Raw genomic sequence first — 23,549 nt, 5'->3', positions numbered from 1 at the left:
TCGCCTGATCACCCTTTTGAGTCAGTCATTTCTACTCAGACCAAGGGGCTATCGGGAGATGGACCACTTTGAGCATCGCACTTTTCTGAGGATTCAAGGAACCGACAGTCCCAGGCAGTCGTGTGCACATTGTTTCACCAGCATTACAGGTAAACTCATTGCATGACTTTTATTTTCTTCAGAGCAATAGCACTGGCCATGGACATTGGCTAAAGCAGCATGGCGATCAACACAAACTTGATCCATTTGTGTAGAAAATGTGTTCCCTACAGTACAATGTGCCTCATTACTGTCACCGCAGATCTATTGCCAGTGTGCATGCGTCATCTATGGCATAATTTACAAAGATTGTGCATATGGGAGTATGTGTACTATGGCAACATGCATGCAGTTTATCATGGCTAATGATCCATATTATGCATGAAGGAAATGGTTGTGTATGTATTGATGCAGCTTGCTACCCACAACGGGCAGGCAACACCTGCTGACGCTGTGTGTCCTGTGCGCAGCTTGGCCTTTTGGTGCCTGATCCTGTGCCTTTCATATTTGGTGATTGTTCATCCATTTTCTTTCAGTGACCCATGAGTAACCAGACACTTTATTTATTTTATTTTATTTGCATGTTTATACCGCGCTAGGAATCGACTCCCGTAGGAGTATCTCCGCGCCTCTGGCAGCATCTGAGAGCAATGGGAACCCAATCATATATCCTACCTCCCTAAATAGATAGGCTGGTAGTGAAAAGAAAAGTTTTTAAATTTTTTCTGAAGGGAAAGTGTTCACTGCATAGTCTGATTTCCATAGGGAGATCATTCCACAGCTGCGGGCCAGCTACTGACAGGGCCCTTCCCCCTTGCCTTGTCTTTTTAAACCTAGGGACGCATAACAGTTGTTGATCTCCTGATCTAAGGGATCTGGAGGGGACATATCGATTACATTTTTTTGTTAAGTAAGCGGGGCCTTTCCCTGTGAGGCACTTGTGAATGATGCAGCATGTTTTAAACATCACCCTCTGTTTCACTGAAAGCCAGTGAAGTTCAGTTAACAGGGGTTTTGATGGAGTGCGGGCAGGGACGTTAAGGACAAGGCGTGCGGCAGTGTTTTGCACAATCTGTTATCTTGCAATAATCCCCTCATTAGCGGCTAGTAATAATCCATTGCAATTATCCAGTCTGCTCAACATGAGTGACTGTACCAAGGTTTTTCTGGTGGTATCAGGGAGCAAGGGGAACACCTTCCGAAGAAGCCCAATTATATGGAAACAGGAGCCGACCACTTGATTTGCATGTTGTTTCAGGGCAAGCTCCTGATCCAGTTTTATTCCCAGATCTTTCACAACCAATTTGGACACTCCTTCCTTTCCATACACCTGTTACATTGTGCCTTTCAAACCTCCTTGTCTTTGTGTGCTAGTTTTTGCATGGTGTCTCACCCCTTCCGCCGTCAGGTGTTCACTTATTCCTGCTGCTGCCTCCCCTGCGGCACCGCACCACCGAGTGCCCTGATTATGCAACACTCACGCCTACTAGATGCTCCTCCCTACCTCCACCCATTCTTAATGCAGACAGCAGCTTGTCAGTGCCACTGTTGAGCCACCTCCGTGCCAAAGGCAGGACCATCAGCGCCTGCAACGTGCAGAGTGCAAGACCCTCTGGTTCTTCCATGACGCAGGTAACACAACAGACTCATGCTTCAGCCACCCTCCAAACAGTGAGCACCAGACAATCGTCCACCTGTTATCAGGCAAAGCACACCCATGACAGCTTCGCAGGCTGTGTGTGCAACTCCTACTGCCAACACCGCGCTGCCCCGCATAACAGACCATGTCCGTACAACCAGGTCATGTGCCTCCTACTGCACACCCGCTACATTCACCAGCACACCATTGGACTCTGTTACCTCATCAACACAACAGCCCCACACATCTCCTTCATTACAGTAACCTAGTTGAACGCATCCTCAGCACACTACTTCAACATTGCCCTCACAGACGGATACGAGATCACCCTCAGGGACAGCACCAACAATTAAGGAGGAAGAATTGCAATTCTTTCTGAAGTACACCCTCAGAGTCACAAACAACACCAAGGACACACTCAGCATTGTCACACATCTGCACTTCAGGTTTCACACCAACCCACTGACCACCCTCAGTCTAACTATCATCTACAGATCTCCAGGCCTACACCCACAATTCTGCTAAGCCATCTACAATTATAATAATAGTCATATTTTGAGTGCACATCTAACCCAACGGGGTGTCCTAGCTCTGTAGTGTGCCGAAAATGAGGCAGCATACGAAGGAGCAACTAATGAAGCAGGCTAAATAGCCAGGTGTTAAGGGCTTTGCAAGACTCACATTCAGACAGAATCAGATGCAGCGGAAGAGGTAGCTTAGTCCAACATTGGGTGGTTCCTTCCTGAAGGGTTTCATCTCCTGATCTAGGTTTTGCAAACCACAGACTAATGAGGAAGTGCTTATCATTGGAATGTAGAGATCGTGATTGACAATAGGGACGGAGTCTCCTCCTAAGGTAGACCGGACAACGGCCTTGTCCTGCCCTGAAGGCGAGTGTAAGCGCCTTGAATTCTATTCGTGTAGCCATGGGCAGCCAATGGAGTAGTCTAAGATACGGGGAGATATGTTGTCAAAGTGAGACTACGCATACCAGGTGGGCAGCAGCGTTTTGGACCGTCTGCAGTGTACGGAACAAGCCTAATGTGAGACCCACGTATGAGCCTTTCGCGTAGTCTAAATGGGAGGCAATCAGTGCCTGAACCACCGTTTTCCGGGTTACATTGTGCAGATAGTTAATAAATCTCTTGATGATTTTAATCTTGCCAAAACAAGCGGCACCTGTCTCTTGTACCTGTGTGGCAAGGGATAGCTGATTATCCTATCTAACTCCCAGATTCCTGACCAAGTCCTTGTGTGCCGTAGCAATGGCCAGTTCCTCTGGCCACCACAGTTTGGAAGAGAGGGGAGAAGGTTGGTTAATAACATTAAGATCTAGGCGTTATCTGGATTAAGTTTCAAGAAATTGTGGTCCTTCCAGGCCTCAATATTCTTGAGACAATTTTTGAGTGGGTCAAAATTTGCGGCACACACATCATTTAAGGTGAATAGAAGCTGAAGATCATCAGCATATGATATGATTTTGACTTCAGACATGGCAATCGATTCAGACAGCGGCGTTTAGTAAATATTAAAAATCAGAGGGCTTATAGTAGTGTAGCAGGGATTCCGTTCTCCTACAGAACTGTGCATAGAGATTTGGAACCTCAGTGAATTAGGGTGTGCCAAAACTCCCCTTAGTACCCAAAATCCCCTTACCGAGCTAGCTTCAGTGTCTCATTGGTTAATACAAACTCCCAATGTCTTAGACAAACCAGAACATGAACTTAGAATACCTCAGGTCACGTGGAACACATAAACACTCTTTCGTTATATAATCATTAAGCATGAGCACAAAATCCGTTCCGCTCGCGGATTTTGCGGATTTTCGGTAAATTCGCGATCCGCGAACTCCCGCGAATTTACCAAAAATCCGCAAATCCGCGAGCGGCGGATCCGGGGGGCAAAAGTTTAAGCCTTCAAGCTTGAAGTTGTTGTAACTATTTTAGGATGGCACCGGCAAGCTGCCAGCGCCATCCTAAAATAGTTACTAAGTTAGCTTCAACAGAAAGCACTAATAGATTAAATAAAGCAGGTGCTCGAGCACCTGCTTCATTTTATCTATTAGTGCTTCCTGATGAAGATAATTTAGTAACTATTTTAGGATGGCGCTGGCAGCTTGCCGGCGCCATCCTAAAATAGTTACAGGATGATGGACAGCTCACTCAAGGGACCCCTGCACACATCGGTGTGATTGCATAGTAACACACACATGAAGGTCAAATTCAGTGACTCATTCATCAGCCCAAAAACAATCATGAGCGTCGTCTAGGCTGGGCAGGTGTGCCTTCTTCCCAAATCTACCGTCGAAAATCAGCTGTGATGCTGGATAGAGGCCTTTGTATCCTTGACTTTCACGAGCACAATCCTCGTGCTGTTCCTGTGACCAGGAGCTTCTTTCTCTTCATCTGCTGCTCTGATCGGTCTCTGACCATTTATACACACAAGAGGCACTTGAACCCGCACAGAAGACCCCCCCCATTTAAAAATTTAGCAAATCGCAAATTCGCGAATTTTGCAGATCCGCGAATACGCAAATCTTCAAATTCGCGAATCGCGAATTCGCAAAATTTGCCCAGTTCTAATAATCATTACAAACCAGAACGTGGAGTAAATGAGGACACGTGCACATTTGAAATATTTATTTACTAATGCCGTTTCCTCAAAAGCAATATCTTAGATAATACAAGAAAAAATATTATCAGAAGCAAAGTTATCACCATAGTTACTAATCCATAGAATGCAAAAGGTGACAACATGTTAAAATGCTGTAATGAATAGGAGTTAACAACACCTAATTCTCACCCTCCCTATTTAGCATATATTATATCTAAGAAGGTCTCTTTGGGTTTTAGCAGGGCGACCCCATACCTCAAGATCCTAGTGGCAGAGGATCACATCATCTTCCACCAGCTCTCTGCATGCGAAGCACCATCAAGTGTGTAACGTGTGCTCTAAGCAAAGCAATATAAAACGCGCCTAAAGCCAGATTTTGGCAGCAGCTGCATTTATGTTATGTTGTCACGATCGCCCCGACCCACGGACTATCCCGAGGCATGGAGCGGAGCCGAGGGAACTACGATTACCAGCATGCATAGCGGGAGGCAGAGCGGAACGTACACGCCTACATAAGCCGGCAGACGCGAGGACGCTGCGTTGGATATTCGAACTGTGTTGGCGTCGTAGGAATCCCTCCCTAGTGTCCGAGCAGGTATTCATCCAAGGACATCGAAACCAGATAAGAGCGGTCGCTCTCTGGTTTGTTTTGATATTGGCTTCGTGTTCGTATCATTGACGCACACAACGGAGGTGATTGCCGCGTCTGAGATACAGAAGCCGGAGACGCACGGCGGTGCTTAACTCTCTCACTTACCCGGGTGCAGGAACGGGCGTTCCCTGCCCCTACCGGAGATACGTACCTTCCACGTCTCTGAGACGCACACCACGGAGGTGTTTTCCGCATCTCAGGGAATCGGAATAACAAACCCTTGTTCCGTAGTCAGGCAAGATCGAGCGGCTGCTCTCTGCCCGAGCCGTACTGTTTAGGCTTCCTGAGATACAGTAGGAACGGGCTCTTGAAGTGGTACAGGTCGAGCGGCTGTTCCCTGCCATTACTCCAACGGAAGGTAGAAGGCCCGGCTGGGTATTTCCCTCGTTGGATACATTCATCCGAACCCTTCCGAAAATCAGGACCTGGGCTCAGTCTTTCAAACCCATCACAGCTGTCGAACGGCATTGTCGGCCGCTACTTAGCACAGTGTCCTTCGTTGGCAGAACACGGGGACTGGTGTTCATGCAAAGGACTGTGAGACCACAACGGAGGTGTGATTGGGTATCGTTAACACTTTTTGACAATAACAATATTGTGTGTAATTATAACCAGCATTTCTCTTTACCTTTGCACATTAAATCGGTAAAGCTTTCATTGGTTGTCTGTTGTCAACAGTAATTGCGGGCTGTCCCCGATCCCGGGAAACTCAGGGCGTTACATATGTCTAGGAAGGTGTGAAGATCAGACCTCACAATTACACTGTGTCGAGTTATCCTTGAAGGCTTCAGCACTCACTGTACAGACATAGATTGCCAAGCAAAGCTGATATCAGAGCAATAACGTATTATTCTCATTTAAATCACAACGCTCTTCTAGGCTGAAAGTTAAAACAACAATTATGTGTCGTGTGCAGAAGCAGCAAAAGATAAAATGGCGTTTAAACATTTAATAAGCTCATGCTAACTTAACACGGTATATAGGTAAGCAATAACTATATGACATCCCCCCATGATCGCAGCATGGATAAGACAAGATAAGATACAAAAAGGCAAGGGGCACATTATGAAAGCAGAGTTCAAGAACGATGAGCCAGGGCAAATTTTTAAAACCTGGTGAAAAAACATTTGCATAAATCAATTAAAAAAATTCCAACTTGCCAATCCATTGTTCACTTTTACTCAAGTCAATAGGCCTGGGTCGTGAAAAATGTACGCATAATTTTCAAAAAATTTGTAAGTAAGAACGGGTTGTTATCAAAAGCTTCGAAAGTCCTTAGGACAGGACTGAATATGCAAAATATGCAGCAACAGCCTCTAGCAGGAAGTCACTGTCATCATCCGAAAACAGTTCAGCCATCCAATTTAATAGTGGGAAAGAACATACGTGCTCCTCCAGCACCGGAGCCTCTAGCATCATCAGAGGACAACTCGGTGGGTTCTCAATAAAGCTTCGTGCCAAAAAATCTTGCGCTGCTGCGAGTATGTTCCAATGACCCATTAGTCCATGCATCGCTGCCAAGGCCATAATCCTTTCGCCAGAACAAACCAACTCATGAGTAACTACGGGACTCATTAGATGATAAAAATCGACGTCAGGAGACACCGTCTTGCAGAGACACAAATCAATGGAGGAGTAACCCCTCGTGGGTAGGGAGAGAAATAACTCTCTGACAATGAGCACTAGTGCTCTGGTTAGCAAATTTTACCCCAACCTGTTACTGGATAAGGCATATCCTTATAGAAGCCCCCTCACTCACCAACCTGGTTGGTGACATGCTTCATCATCGGGGTCCCACCCCATAGGCCGAGTGCCTACAGGGTGTGCTGCGACACCTGATTACAGTGGAGCTGGTTTCGTTTTTATGTGTTCAAGACTATCAAAAATTGTGTATTAAAAAGGGCCAACACTACTCACTTCAAGTATTTATTCTTGAGCGCTTGAACCCTTAGTAAAATTAAAGTGTGGCACCTTTGCCTAATTAGGAAGGCTTTGGTGTCAAAAAGTCGTATTAAAATATATAAAAATAGCGAGAGTGTGCTATGTGAATGTGAATATACAAAACTATTGTTTAAAAAGGTCTACATGTTTCAACCCATACATGGATTCAAGGGTTTTCGTCAGGACCGTAGGTGATTTGAACTGGGTGGTCCGCCCGCGCTAAGGAGCGTCCTGCCCTAGTTCAATTTAGAGATCGTAAATAGGGATCTCGTGCAAAAAGGTGCGTTTTTCACTTTTGAAAAAACCTGTGAAAAGACAGGGAAACAAAAAAACAGGAAGGGGTCACACACAGGGGTAGACAAAATGGATTGTACCACATATAACATATATATTCATGATCATTAGGACAATCATAATATCCACGTGTGGAATCATACCAGCATATCACTATCGTGATTGGAACATATCTATTGCGTGGGTGGCAACAGAAATATAGTGATAAAATGCCGGGAGGTGCCTTTCAATCAAAGGGCAGCCGCCAAATGAGGGGTGTCGATATGGTTTGGCGTCTGGAATACGTGAAAATCAGGGGTCGATAAATGGGAGAGTGACCTATTAGCGTGCTGCGCTGTGATCGGCTGCCAAATAGATGTGAGCAGTCGTGAGAAAAAACGTCTCAATAGTATTGAGGAGGCTAGTTATTTAGTGCTTACGCTTGGAAGCGAAAATCTCGCTTCATAGGCACCAGCGTTACCAAGTTGACAGGATTTCGTCTCCTGTAGGTAAAAAAACAAGTATCCAGTGTCAGCGCTGTGGCCAAAGCGCTCTGACAGTCGAGTATTGCCCCAAGAAAAAATACGGTCGATCGTTCCCGCATAGCGGTCCTTCAAGTGTACTTACTTGTCGCTTCTGTTCATCAGACCGATTAACCTACTTGGTTCTTGCTCGGCGTGCCCCGTGGAGTGTCTCCGGTGCCTGTTTGCCGGTAATGTGAACACTTCCTCGTTGGGCGTGGCAAAGTGTGGACAATAAGAGGGCAGACTAACTGCAATAGCGAGAATGTCATCTACAGATTGACATGCCCATGCGACTTGCATTATGTAGGAATGACCAGTAGAAAAATAAAACTTCGCATTGGAGAGCACAGGAGCACCATCAGGTGCAGGAAGACAAATACAAAGCTTACTGAACATTTTTTGTCGGTAGGTCACACTGCCGATGACATAAAATGGACAATAATTGAACAAGTACAACCTGGTACAAACCTAGACAAACGCCTATACGAGAAGGAACAGAGGTGGGTCTACAGACTTTCCACGCACAAAACCGGTTTAAACGATAATATTCCGTGGAACAATGTATTGACATAAGAGAGCATGTTGGAATCCAGACCCACCACACGGAGTTATTCTATGCCTGTTCTATTTTGCCAAAGCCTCCAAACGGCAACCCTGCCCGTTTTCCTATGTCCTGAAAGTAATCTCTGTATACTAAACACCTTGTAAATATTCCCCATTCAAACCTATGTTTGTGCTTAGAAACACGATAAAAAATACCCTAGAACTATGGCTCAGCTAAGCGAGCGCTGTCCGCCCTAGATCACTACACCCGTTACCATAGCGATGTAAACATTGCTTTACTTGGGCAAGTCCTACAACAGTGTTCACCGAACATTGTGATTGGCCATCTCCGGATCACGTGCTCACCACACGTGACCCGCCACGCCCAACGAGGAAGTGTTCACATTACCGGCAAACAGGCACCGGAGACACTCCACGGGGCACGCCGAGCAAGAACCAAGTAGGTTAATCGGTCTGATGAACAGAAGCGACAAGTAAGTACACTTGAAGGACCGCTATGCGGGAACGATCGACCGTATTTTTTCTTGGGGCAATACTCGACTGTCAGAGCGCTTTGGCCACAGCGCTGACACTGGATACTTGTTTTTTTACCTACAGGAGACGGAATCCTGTCAACTTGGTAACGCTGGTGCCTATGAAGCGAGATTTTCGCTTCCAAGCGTAAGCACTAAATAACTAGCCTCCTCAATACTATTGAGACGGTTTTTCTCACGACTGCTCACATCTATTTGGCAGCCGATCACAGCGCAGCACGCTAATAGGTCACTCTCCCATTTATCGACCCCTGATTTTCACGTATTCCAGACGCCAAACCATATCGACACCCCTCATTTGGCGGCTGCCCTTTGATTGAAAGGCACCTCCCGGCATTTTATCACTATATTTCTGTTGCCACCCACGCAATAGATATGTTCCAATCACGATAGTGATATGCTGGTATGATTCCACACGTGGATATTATGATTGTCCTAATGATCATGAATATATATGTTATATGTGGTACAATCCATTTTGTCTACCCCTGTGTGTGACCCCTTCCTGTTTTTTGTTTCCCTGTCTTTTCACAGGTTTTTTCAAAAGTGAAAAACGCACCTTTTTGCACGAGATCCCTATTTACGATCTCTAAATTGAACTAGGGCAGGACGCTCCTTAGCGCGGGCGGACCACCCAGTTCAAATCACCTACGGTCCTGACGAAAACCCTTGAATCCATGTATGGGTTGAAACATGTAGACCTTTTTAAACAATAGTTTTGTATATTCACATTCACATAGCACACTCTCGCTATTTTTATATATTTTAATACGACTTTTTGACACCAAAGCCTTCCTAATTAGGCAAAGGTGCCACACTTTAATTTTACTAAGGGTTCAAGCGCTCAAGAATAAATACTTGAAGTGAGTAGTGTTGGCCCTTTTTAATACACAATTTTTGATAGTCTTGAACACATAAAAACGAAACCAGCTCCACTGTAATCAGGTGTCGCAGCACACCCTGTAGGCACTCGGCCTATGGGGTGGGACCCCGATGATGAAGCATGTCACCAACCAGGTTGGTGAGTGAGGGGTCTTCTATAAGGATATGCCTTATCCAGTAACAGGTTGGGGTAAAATTTGCTAACCAGAGCACTAGTGCTCATTGTCAGAGAGTTATTTCTCTCCCTACCCACGAGGGGTTACTCCTCTATTGTTTTTTCCAGATTAATTGGGGGACCAGGAGTTCCCACCTCACATAGTGCCTAGCATTATTATTTTTCCCTCTCCCTCTCCATTGTTGTGAACACAAATCAATGGCCCAGTCGAAATCGCAGTTCAGGCAATGAAACACAGGCTGGACACATGTGAAATAGGAAAATCGAAACGATAATCCATACGCCATGCTTAACTTCGCAAGCGGCAGTGTGCCATAGTATTCAAGCATCCTGTTATGGAACAGTGCTAGGTGGGGCTGTGCGGCGTGTACCACAGGATGGGCATCCATTTTTAATAAAACAAAATATCACCAGTACGCCTGCAGCCAGCGCCAGTAAAACCGGGAATCCACCAAACAGACTTGAAAATATAGAATGAAAGAAAGCAGGAATGACCCCAAATATTTTTTCAAAGGAAGTCACGAGACCACTGCTAACTATCTTAAAAAAGTGTGCAAGCCCCTAGGTGGAGGACGCGTTAAAGATTGAATGTATCAGCTCACCGAAATGCAATGGCAAATCAGCATTTAAAAGAGCCTGCACTTCTGTGCGGGTGTTTGCTATGTGAAGTACAAACGTTTCGCGAGCCGAACTCAAGGCCAATTCTTTTTGGGACAAAAGGGCTCTTATTCTACTCATACCATTGAACTCTGCCGTCAAGGTTGGGATGCGCGGCCAGATGGAAACATCCCCGTTCCCATGCGGGGTGGGTATAGAACATTTTTGCAGCAAACCACACGTTCAGATACAGTTACCACATAAGCAACACCTCTAATTAACCCACAGCAATCTTCATTATTTAAAAGCAAAAAACTGCAGTTTGCCAGTAATGTGAAAGTAGGGACGATTGCGGGAACTGGAGTTCCTTTCAAAACACAACCAAAATTTGGCCGGTCCTGGTTACAAGAACCGTGCAATTGAATGTGTCTACACATTAATGAGTGATCTGGTGTATCTGTACACTCCTCCCCCTTCAAATAGACTTCTTGTCCATCCTTTAAACATCTGTAAGTAAATGGGAGCGACCAGACTTCATGGAGAAATGAACTACCCAAAGGTTCATATCTACCTATCGCCATGTATCGCATACAATTTGTAAATTTATACAAAGCGAACGGTAATGTGATTAATCCGTGGATAAGCCACGTTGCAGCAGTGGCTTCTGCCACAGAAAATGGTAAGGATTCTAACCTTTCAATGTGTAACATGGAAAAAGATGCATCACGCATTGAAAGTAAGCGCTGCTTGTCAGTTAAATTAAAAGGGGCAAAGAGGGAGGACACGTTCATGTGATTCCAAGGCACTTTGCCAAATTTAAGCGTTTGTAGGGTCCACGCAAATTGCATAATAGAACGCAATTGATTTTGACCATGGTATAACACAGACACTTCATCTTGCACAATATCAACTACAGAAGACACAATATTATTTAACGTGTAAATGCGGGATAAAAGCAGGTTGATACTATTATCTACAACCGCAAGCACTTTTTCTAAATTCGCTTGATCAATAGCTCTAAGGTGCGAAGCTGCTTCAATTTGTGAAGTTTTCCAGAGTTCATTGTAAACTGCATATACCCATCTTTTTGATCTACCGCTAGCTGGGCCTTTTATGAAATCATTTAAATCTACATCATCATTCAGCTTAGAGAGATGCAGTTTAACCGCAGCCAAGGTAGAATGTTTCAGCCAATTTTGACAGAATTTGCCTACTGAATAAGTGGTGACAGAATGGTCAGTTTCAAAATGCGGATCAGGCCTAACTCATGTAAAGCCATCAGCCAAACCCAGAAAATGATGCTGGCAGGAATCAGCACTCCTGTGCCACACCAGCAAACCTTTCGGATCCAAACTGGATATATTAAAGGAGGAATTTAGCAATAGAGTTTGTAACTCTCTAAGTGTAAATTTGGTAGTATTACCCCAACCTGAATATTCTTCCAAATCAGGGAAGGAAGGAGTATTCAATTTTTAGAAGTATCCAATCCAAAGCATGTTGTTTGCGAAATTGTAGAATTCAAAAAACAACATATGATTTGGGATGAGACATGCTCGGTGCAAAGCCTCAGTGCCTTGTACCTGCCAGCTTTTAGAACCCCAAACAGATTTAAGGTCAATTGTTTCCTTCCACAACTCGTAGCCATCTACAACTAACTTGTCTAAAAAGGACTTAGAGTACAACAATTTAGTATCGGTAAGTCTAACCTTGGACATGTACTTCTGTGTCATTTTAAAATAAAAAGACTCGGGATTGGACTGATTAAAGTCGCTAAAATAAGTGTAATGCTCCCACTGAGTATAATTTACAACACTCCGTCTGGAATTGGTTTTATGTAAGTAGTGATTGCCAAAATGTTGGAAGCAAAACAGATCACCATAATTAGCTGATGCTAAGTATAAATCCTCAGTATCAAAGGCAGCATAATATTTCAAATCTGAAAACAAAGCTTCTACAGCCTGAACATCCCAATCATCAGAACGTATGTTTTGTTTAACTACATCCCCCATGTTAACCCTGAGTACATTAGGGACTTTAACGACCTCAGTGGGGCCATGGATTTGAAAGTTAACGGCATCCCACACAATTTCATCAAGGACAGGCCAAGCAGTGATTTTGACAAAAGTTAAGTCTCTCTTCAGTCTGTGTGCTGAATGTGATGAGGAAAGAGGGACCAAAGTTCCATTTAGATGTCGAATGCATGTTCTCTCTTCGACATAGTGTTCATTGACGATTCGAAAAAAATAAAACACAAAACCAATTGACATAAAAAGATAAACTGAAAAAAGTACCAGCCAAATATATGTCCATGGGGGAATTAAAAAATGTTTTTTAAATAAACTTATATATGTTGCAAAACGTGAGGGCTTTTTCGAGTTATGTGAAACAGAGTCAAATGAAAATCTGGATTCTGTAGCCAAACGAGCTTGTAAATCAGGCATTGATAAGTCAGTCTGGTTAGTGTAATTGAGTATCTCAACGTCATCTTCAGGCAAAGAATTTAACAAAGGACTGGAAATCGCAGGCATCTCGAGGGCCCCCACTGGTTCAGGATTAGAAGCAGTGGCCAAAACAGAATTTTTCACAATCGAAGGACAGGAGACTGCCTGTGTCATACTAAGAAAAATCGGCCACTCTGTGTATCTTGACATTGTCAATTGAAATAAACCTGTTTTCCTTACGACCTGGAAGTGGTGGTAAAATGACTTTACGTGTGCCCTTCACTCCAAGCACAGGAACCGTAGCTCGATAGGAAGGACCAAATTCTTTCTTGTTATCGATCTTCTCTCGAACCAGTTCTCCAACTTGTGGTAGCCTGCCAACTACCGGGATCTGCACCGCATCATCCGATGTGGAGGGCAAATGTTCCTTTGCAAGACTGTCTCTGGTCTTTTGTAGATCCTGTAAAACATTGCAATGTTCATCTACGTCAAAGGTTGTGGCTCTTGCCACGCAGTCTAGACCATCAAGGTCCGGGACAAACATCTTGATACCAAAGAGCATTTCGTATGGGGTACGCCCACCCAGAGACCTTCTAGGGAGATTATTAAGTGCACGCTGCACGCCATTGAGATGGGCCAACCAGTTTCTGCCAGTGCCTATAACTCGAGCTGTCAAAGATTGCTTTAAGTCACGGTTCATTCGTTTTACTACACTATTACCCTCAGGTCTGTATGGAGACGAAAACTTGACTTGGACCCCCATCGAAGTCATGGCATCCTTATACGCCTTAGAGGCGAAAGCCGGACCCTGATCCGAATGGAAGGTACCACAGGCAAAAATCCCTACAAAGACACGCAAATCTCTTATGACAGTCCGTGAATCAGCGCTGCGATGGGGCCATACCCACACAAAGCGTGTGCATGAATCAACTTCTACTAAGATGTACTTATACGCAGTATCAGAAGAAAAAGGACCGCAGTGATCTAAGTAAACACACCCAAGTGGCTTATTAGATATGTACAACTGTGTCTGTGGCAGACGCGTAGCAGTCGAAGGCTTAATCTGCTGGCAAATGTCACATTGAAGGACATAATCACGCGTCTGTTTATACAGTACCCGCCACCAGAAACGCTGTTGTAATTGAGTTACAGTGGCCGAGACGCCCGCATGCGCAGACGCCACACCTTCAAATGCCGCTGAAATCAATGCAGGTCTGCTGTCCGAGTTGGGAATCAACCGTTCCCCAACTTCAGGAATTTTCACATAAGGAACCTTATCGGGACTTAAGTGGTATGTGCACTTCGTAGGGAACCCCGTAGGATGTTTACCTCCCTTCTCAGTGGCAGCAACAGCCGCCAAGATTTCATCATCAATCTTACTTTTGGATCGTGTAACTGCTGCAACTAAGTATTTCGATACTGCTGATTTCGCTGCTTTATCAGCAAGCGAGTTACCAACAGCGTGAACTCCAACACGCTGATGACCGAGAGTATGAATCACAAACACAAGTGGCAACCACTCTTTAAGCTCAGCCACTCGAACCCAGATCATTTGATGTTTTATTGTGCTACCCTTGGAATCACGAAAGTCATTCTGAATCCAAAAGAACAAGTTTTCATTGTAAGACTGGACACAGTAATAGGAATCGCTCACAATAAGAGTCGTCACACTAGGATCAGCGTACTCCAACGCAAGCATCAGAGCACGAAGCTCTGCCAATTGTGCAGTGCAGTCCCCTAGAGTCTGCGTGTGCACAACTCTGGACTTGAACTCATCGTTCATCATGGCACCGACCACAATGGCGCATGCGGAAACGTAGGCGTGTTTAGAGCCATGCGCAACCTGCGCCGAACCATCAGTGTAAATTATGCAATGGAAGTCCTCCAAGGGTCGCATTGACAATGGAGCTGGATGAACAAATTCATACTGCAAATACTCCTGCGACCGTAATGAGTCGTCAAAAATAAACGTGACATCCTGGGACGTCAAGGACGCAGCCCATTGTATCCACCGAGGGTGCAAAGCTTTTGAATTCGGTACACTGGCTTTTGTAAAAGCCTCTAAATGAGGACATGGGGTAACAACCAACATGCGTTTTCCCTGTGACAGAGCACGTTCCTTAAGAATCGCCATCTGTACAGCCGTCAACACTTTCTCCACAGTGGAAAAACGCATTTCAGCCGAAGTGTACAAGTGTGATTTGTAAGCAATAGGTACTGTGTCTCCTTCGTTAAAAGTCAGGTACGTGAAACCCACCGTGTCAGGGATGATTCTTATCACCAGGTTGGTGTGGTTGTCACGAGTCAGTAAGAATTTAGAAGCGAGCAAATCAGCCTGCAAAGATTGCAGAATAGCAGAGTGCTCAGGCAGCCAACATGATTTGGAAAAAGTTGGTTGTATCAAAGCATACAAAGGCTTGATACGCTGGGCATAATCCGGAATGTATGTCCTCCCGAAATTTAAAAAAACCCAGTAAAGACTGTAATTTTTTCAGAGTTGTCGGAGCGCGCAAATGTGCGCATTTCTCCAGGAAGTGAGGAGCCAAACCTTCATTATTGAGCTCGTAGCCCAAGAACAACACTGTAAACTCTGCAATGTGCGATTTTGCAATGTTGAATTTGTAACCCATATCTGCAAAGGTACAAATCAAGATGTTAACATGACACAGATGCTCCCAAAGTTCGTCGTCAGTGAGATATATGTCATCCACATACGAGCAAGCATCTGGATCGATCCTCTCTAAAAGAGAGACTATGCGGGCAGTGAATACCCCATGACTATTCTTATAGCCCATAGGTAAACGCCGAAATTGTTTCTGGACACCTCCGCAAGTAAAGGAGGTCCATTGGGAACTCAGACCATCCAATCGATAGGCATAAAAACCGTTGGAAATGTCAAGCGTGGTGTTAAAACGCTTACGCACAAGACTGTCCACTAAAGCAGAGCCGTGTGTATTCTGTACTGCACAGGTACGGCAATGCGAGTTTAAATGCCGGTAATCCAATACCAAACGGTACGAACCGTCAGGCTTGGTCACAGTAAAAAGAGGGTTGTTCATTGGTGACACACATGTTTCAATTACTCCTTGATATTCCAATTGTTCAAGGATTTCCGCAACGGAAGCTTTAGCTTCACGTTTAATGGGATATTGAGGTTGAGGCTGCGGCTGGGACCGTAAAGGAATTTCGTGGCTCGGGGACAATGCATCCCAACCACAATGAGTACGGTACAGAGCCGGGGCTAGTGCCTTAGCCCACTCTTCTGCAAAACTCAGCGCATGCTCCTTCAAGACTGTGTGCGTGAAACTGGGGAGGATCACCTCCTCCCCTCGCGGAGCTGCGAGAACAAAAGGTGGGGGCCAGTCAGCCTCCGAAAGCAAAATGTCATATGTAGACGAAAGATTTTCCCAAAATACCCCTTTTATGGTACGCTGTATGTCACCTTCTATTTACAGGACAATTTCATAAAGTCTATCCGGGGGAGCAACTCTAGTATCAGCTGTTTCTATTTCAACATAACGGTCAGTCGCTGTCACCTTCAGTAGTGGACGCAGGGCCTCTCGCACTATGGTAATCTCCGCCGCGCTGTCCAGCAAGGTCAGAGCCCATGTCAAATTCCGAAGCCGCGTTCTCACTATCTGTGGCATATCGCGATGTTACTGCTGCGACTTTTTTCTTCTGAAACTGGGGTCTCTTTGGCGTAGAGCCGTCCTGCTTTCCTGCACCTTCCTTCGGGCGGGGCTGGTCACGTCCTTGCTGGCCACCCCGACCCCTTCCTTCTCCTCCACCACCGGTTGACGAGGCCGATGACTCCTGAAAAGAACGAGGAGAGCGTTGAACAGAAACCTGAAATCGATCAGGGGTTTTAATCGTCGCACGATCGCGCAAGTCATAAACACTTTCTGTGGGGGAAGGCACTGGAGAGGCAGGACGAGACTCCTGTTTCTGTTGCTGTTGCTTCCCCTGTTTCTGTTTTTTAGGCCAATTTTGTTTTTTGGACTTGGGCTGAATGTCTGTATCAGACTTCTGCCCCTGGGGTTGCGTTTTCTCTTTATCAGAAAAAGGCTTGAGGCCCCTACTATTGCGGCCCACGGTCTTATAAGCCGCAACAATAATCCTCGCTAACTGACGGGGTTTTTTGGCATCAGGGAGCGCCTGCAGAGCATTGGCCACCTGAAAGTTCACTGCATCTCCCTTGACATTAGCAAGTACTAGATCGCAAACTACATCAAAGGTGCCACACAGGCGCATGCCCAATTCAACCGCAGCCTCAGGTCCGTGCTCATCTTGAACACGCTTAAGGACCGCAGGCAGGACAGTCATAGACGGAGTGCCGTAGCACCGTGTATAGACCACCGCAAACGTTCTACCCCAGGTCTCACAGTCAGCGATTTCAGGGGCCAAGTCTTTTGGCAAACTAATTGTCAGAATCCTGTGTTTCTCACCAGGAGTCGTGTTAGGAAATACTGCTTCCAGCTGGTCAAATTTCTCAGCAAGCCAGAAAGGAAATTCATCCTTATCCTAGGGACGCTTGCCCATTACAGCATTGACCATCACGGGACTGAGCTTCATACCACCCGGTCCCGCAGGAAGCGCCGTACCTCCCGGGGCCCCACCCTGAAGATTACGGGTTATGTATTGTACTAACGCTCGAATAACGCCTATGGAGACTACATGTAGTCTACGTAGTTCAACAACGATACAATTGCCGTGTTGGGGATGAGGAGTAAATCCAGCCAAAACAGGCCAATTTGCGCCTGGAATGGACAAAGGACCTAACCTCGGAGCAGTCATGGAATGTGGGAGGGCGCCACCAAACCAAACGCGATGCTGCCATGTATCTATAGGTATCTCCTGTGCCCGGTACGGAGTGTACTCATTCGGCACAGGGGTGGGAGTGTATGTGTGGAACACCCCAGAAATTGCGTCCACCGCTGGGAAGGCCACCCACGAGTAAAATATCTCGTAAGGGTAAGCGACTTCCGCACTCACCACCATGATCACGGCCATGCCTTCTAGTGGGACATTATAATTTTGCAAATGATTGCGCACCGCAATACGACTGTGTTGCGGAATGTCCACGGCATTAGCCATGACGTCACAGAGAGAATAAAGGACAAAGCAAACTTTGTAGCACAACTGGGTAGTAATTCAAAGAAACCGTTTAGAAAGAATCAAGCTTGAAAGACCTATTTCAGAAATAGGTAGGTTTTTCCGACACCACCGTTTTCCGGAAACGACAGCGAAGGGGTTAAGGATTGAATGATATACTACTCAAGTGTCATGATATAAGACCACCAACGTATGGGCGCCATGTAGCAGAGATTCCGTTCTCCTGCAGAACTGTGCATAGAGATTTGGAACCTCAGTGAATTAGGGTGTGCCAAAACTCACCTTGGTAGCCAAAATCCCCTTACCGAGCTAGCTACAGTGTCTCATTGGTTATTACAAACTCCCAATGTCTTAGACAAACCAGAACATGAACTTAGAATACCTCAGGTCACGTGGAACACATAAACACTCTTTCGTTATATAATCATTACAAACCAGAACGTGGAGTAAATGAGGACACGTGCACACTTGAAATATTTATTTACTAATGCCGTTTCCTCAAAAGCAAAAAAATAATACCAGAAAACATATTATCAGAAGCAAAGATATCAACATAGTTACTAATCCATAGAATGCAAAAGGTGACAACATGTTAAAATGCTGTAATGAATAGGAGTTAACAACACCTAATTCTCACCCTCCCTATTTAGCATATTATATTATATCTAAGAAGGTCTCTTTGGGTTTTAGCAGGGCGACCCCATACCTCAAGTTCCTAGTGGCAGAGGATCACATCATCTTCCACCAGCTCTCTGCATGCGAAGCACCATCAAGTGTGTAACATGTGCTCTAAGCAAAGCAATATAAAACACGCCTAAAGCCAGATTTTGGCAGCAGCTGCATTTATGTTATGTCTAGGAAGGTGCGAAGATCAGACCTCACAATTACACTGTGTCGAGTTATCCTTGAAGGCTTCAGCACTCACTGTACAGACATAGATTGCCAAGCAAAGCTGATATCAGAGCAATAACATATTATTCTCATTTAAATCACAACGCTCTTCTAGGCTGAAAGTTAAAACAACAATTATGTGTCGTGTGCAGAAGCAGCAAAAGATAAAATGGCTTTTAAACATTTAATAAGCTCATGCTAACTTAACACGGTATATAGGTAAGCAATAACTATATGACAGTAGAGCCCTGCGGCACGCCCCATTTCAGTGGTTTGACTGGGGAGATGAATGGATAGGTCCGGACCTGCTGTGTGCGGTCAGATAGTAAGGACGATATCCAGTTCAGCACTGAGCCCCCCACGTCTATGGTCTTAAGGCGGTTCAGAAGAATGGGATGGGCGACGGTGTCAAATGCTGTAGACAAGTCTAACAGCACCAACACCGCCTTGGAACCTCCGTCGACCGCCCAGCGTATAGAGTCTGCCATTTCAATGAGGGCCGACTCCGTACTATAGCCGGGATGGAAGCTGGATTGAGAGTCGTGAAGGAGGCTATTATCTTCAACAAAGGCCATCAGTTGCTGCCAGAAAAGTTTCACTGAAATCTTGGCCGGAGCTGGTAAAAGAGAGTTAGGTCTATGATTGCAAGGAGATTCAGGATCTGCGTTGGCTTTCCTTAAGATGGGCAGGAGGAACGCGTGTTTCCACGCATCCGGATTAGAGCCCAATCTGAGGGAAAGGTTCCAGATGGCGTTTAAATGGTGATTGTTAATCTTAGCAAGGATGTTGTATTGCTTGCCGGGTAAGGGGTAAGTAGGGGAACCGGATTTACACATCTGCAATTCGAGCAGAGAGGCTTCCTATGAAATTGTGGCAAAATTTGAGACCACAGAGCTAGGAAACGGCTTTACTGATTGGTCCTCATACATTGGACAACTACATCAGCACACAGGCCCTCACCAACACAGACTACATGGGTCAGGGGGACAGCAACTCCTGGCTGGAGGACAACCACACCACCATCCTGCATTGGTACATCCGCATTTGCATCCAGTTGTCCAAAAACAATACACTGCACCACACTCTGCTACAGATCCACCAAAAAAGCTTGACCTGAGTCAACACAAACGAGCTGTGTGGCACCCTCACACAGGACACTCCAACCAACGACACCACCACACCCTGCAACCTCACACACTGGATCAGCGACTGATCCAACACTCTTGCCATATTGGCGGACTTTCCTGTGAAGCAAACCAACAGTTAAGCCACCAGGGACAAGGCAGACCTACTGGACTCATACAGGCCTAGCCGGACTCATGTGCAAACCTTGTAAAACAAACAACCATCAGTTACCTTTTAGCCCTGAAATCCACAACACACAGACATCATCATATCATCAGCACGGACAATAGGACAACCTTCAGGTATGGCCTAGGCACCAACACACACAACATGAATGACCTCATCGGCATTGTGAGTGAACTATCTAACCCAAGCGCTACATCCAAAAGACATCCCACCCTTGCAAGGCCAACGGGATCCCTTGCAATTTACTACCACTCCAAGTTCATGGACGTACATGACAGCCTCGCCACACAGAGGCAGACAGCACTATTTTCCACAGGACATACCCCCCTCAGGTCCTGGACTCCCATCAGCAGCGAAGACACCACCGGCTCATGAACACCATCCACTCCGGCTCTCCATCAGGACCCTTCCCACACAACATCTCAATTACAGCATACACCATCCTTGAAGCCCACCTCCGGCACGTCATAAATGTCTCCTTTGAGTATGCCACTTTCCATGGGAGCTGGAGGCATGCAGAAAACCAGGCCCTTCTTTGACAACGGACGGCAGTACAGCAGGATGCCCTGGAACATCACCCGCTTGCCTACCCGGCAAATGTCATCAAGAAGACAGTCAACGAGCAACGGACCATCTCCCTCCAAGCAAACATCTCCAGGCAACCCGCCCCAGACCATCTTCCACAGTAATCACCCCAGTGCAACAGCCCTCATTGCCACCACCAATGACATCTTGGACCCTGCTCAACAATGGTGAGACCACCACCCTCACTATCCGGGCCCGGCGGTGAAGGGTAGGCTACAAGGAACGGACACAGGCGGATGAACCCTAGCTACGCGGCTTCACCCCTGATGTCTGACCCACTGGGCACTGTTGACACTTATAAACTCTGACTATTAGGCAAGAACAGGTGTTCAACAGGTAGTACAATTTCTGTACCTTGGTAAACTGACACTTATTTAGGTCATGTTTTGTAGACAGTAGTACTGCTTCATTTTAGGTCCTGAAGAATCGCATGTCAATGAATGTTTAGCGAGAAACATGTTGACCATCTCCCTTACACTTCAGTACTGTCTCGTTTGTGGAAACCTAAGCTCCAGCGAGTACAAACTAACCTTGTTTTTAATTGAGGCAAAGGACCACCTGAATAAAGTTGTTTTCTGGTACCTTTTGCTTCATTTTACCCTCACTTACACTGTCTACACTTTCCTGGCCCCACACCCCCACTTCACCCATAGGCAGTTGGATAAAAAGATCTCCGCCAAAGAGCCCCTCTTAGAGGTGTTCCCGTTGGGAATTGCACCGCCTACCGAACGAGGAGCATTGCCTATGATGAAGCATGACACTCGCAAGCGTGTGTGAGGCCATTATATCCAACACAATGGATACCCTGGGGTAGTTCTCCACTGAGCACTCCCCCCCCTGCACCTTAGTGACCATATGACCCTTTAGGAACAGCCCAGTCTCCTTTTGCTTGCTTCATTACCTTGGGCTCTGACTGTGGCTGGACCTTCCGCTCACCTTTTGAGTGGTAATCTAAGCCCTCTGGATCATAACGATCCTGTGATGGTGGGTCTATCGCGGGCCGGAAAAGCAGGCAAGGAGGCCGTATATAGTGGGCTATACTGTTCGTTTATTACACCATAGACAGAAAGCAAAGTCCAAATAGAAGCAAGAGGGTCCAGGGGAGGATGCCGCTGTTCTTTCCGGTTCTTGGGATCGGGTCCGGATCTTCGGGACGTCCGTCGACGGCTCCGGTAGTGGGGAGGATCCACGGAGGGCAGCAAGAGGAGAAAAACAAGGGACCGTTAGTCCTGTCTGGAGCCTTTGGGCATGAAGGTTACAAACACCGTCACCCGGGCAGTGAGGGGGCAGAAAAGAAACAGTGAGGGAAGGAAGGGCTCGGGGTGGAGGAAAGACAGGGCGGCGAATAGCAAGGGTGGTGCTCGGTCGGGTGTGGGAGGCTTTTTACACGGTGATAGTGCTTTACAATTATACTACAGTGCAAGGGATGTGAGGCTACAGAGAAAGGAGATATTTACAGGGGCTATACAACGGGCTCCTAATGAGCTATGAAAAGAAGACTCTAAGGTACGCACGCGGTCCGCCGTAACTCTCCAGTGAGTCACGGCCGCTCTTCAGCCACCTCCTGAGGGCTCCACCACTCTTCAGTCCACACCTCTTCCTCGCACGCCTCCTCTCCTTCTCCAGCTTCAGTCCGAGTGTCCTGCCACGATGCTCCGACGGCGTTCTGCTCCCTGGGTTCGGCTTTTCCCTGTTCTGGCGCTGCCGCGGGGGCGGGACTTCCGGGGTTGGTGGGATGTGCTTCCTCCGGTCTCAGGGCTCTGGTTGGTTCCTGTAATAGAGAGAAGGGTGGGGGTCCGTGGGTTATGGCTGCTGCTCCGAGTCCCGTCTCCGGCGCGGGAATGTGTCTGTGGGGTTGCAGTCTCGGCGAAAAGGAAGGAGGTACGTGTGGGGGAGGGCGGCTTCCCTTCAGGGGGGCCCAGGGAACCGTCTCACAGATCCCCACTCTCCCCTCCTTTTTGTTGACCACCACCCTCACCCCATCGACCTCTCAACGGCATTCTACACCATGTGCTATGACACTGTCAGATCACACATCTCCAACACTGGGATCCAGAGGAAGGACCAGGATGAAATTGCCAAGTACCTCCCCAGTAAGGCCCAGGGAGTCCGCCTCCCCCCTTCGGCACGTAGTACACTGGGGTCATCGGGCCCATGCCCCAGACCTCATCTCTCAGTGTGACAATCTACAATGTCTCCATGACCCCCCTCTCCAACATCACATGCGCACACGGCCCCATCATCATGTCCTCTGCCATTGACACCCAGCTGCTCCTCACCCTCACCAAAGACCCAGCCACTCCCAGGTCCAACATTCAAGAAGGCATGAGGTGCTTTGCCAAATGGATGAACCTCTGCCACATGAGGCTGGACTTGGACAAGACTGAGCCCATCATCTGAGGAATGTCCCCTTATGGCTGGGACAACTCCTTGTGTCACACCGGCCTGGGCAGCGCACAAGCACACATTGGCCACACACGCAAGCAGGTGCTCATCGTACACTCCTCGCTCACAATAACCATGCAACTCAACACCATCTCTACCTCATGCTGCAAGTCCCTCCACATGCTGCAAATGATCTTCAGATAGATCCACTCCTAGTCAAGACAGACAGTCATCCAGGTCCACGACACCAGCCGGCTCAACTACAGCAATGCCCTCTACGCAGGAACAACAGCCAGACTCCAGGAGGACTTGTGCACATCCAGGGTGCATCCGCACACCTCATCCTCAACATCCCCTGCCACAGCCACATGACAGTCCACCTGAGATACCTA

The sequence above is a fragment of the Lissotriton helveticus genome, chromosome 5_1 (assembly GCF_964261635.1).
Source record: "Lissotriton helveticus chromosome 5_1, aLisHel1.1, whole genome shotgun sequence".
NCBI lineage: Eukaryota > Metazoa > Chordata > Amphibia > Caudata > Salamandridae > Lissotriton > Lissotriton helveticus.
This window is presented reverse-complemented; position numbering follows the sequence as displayed.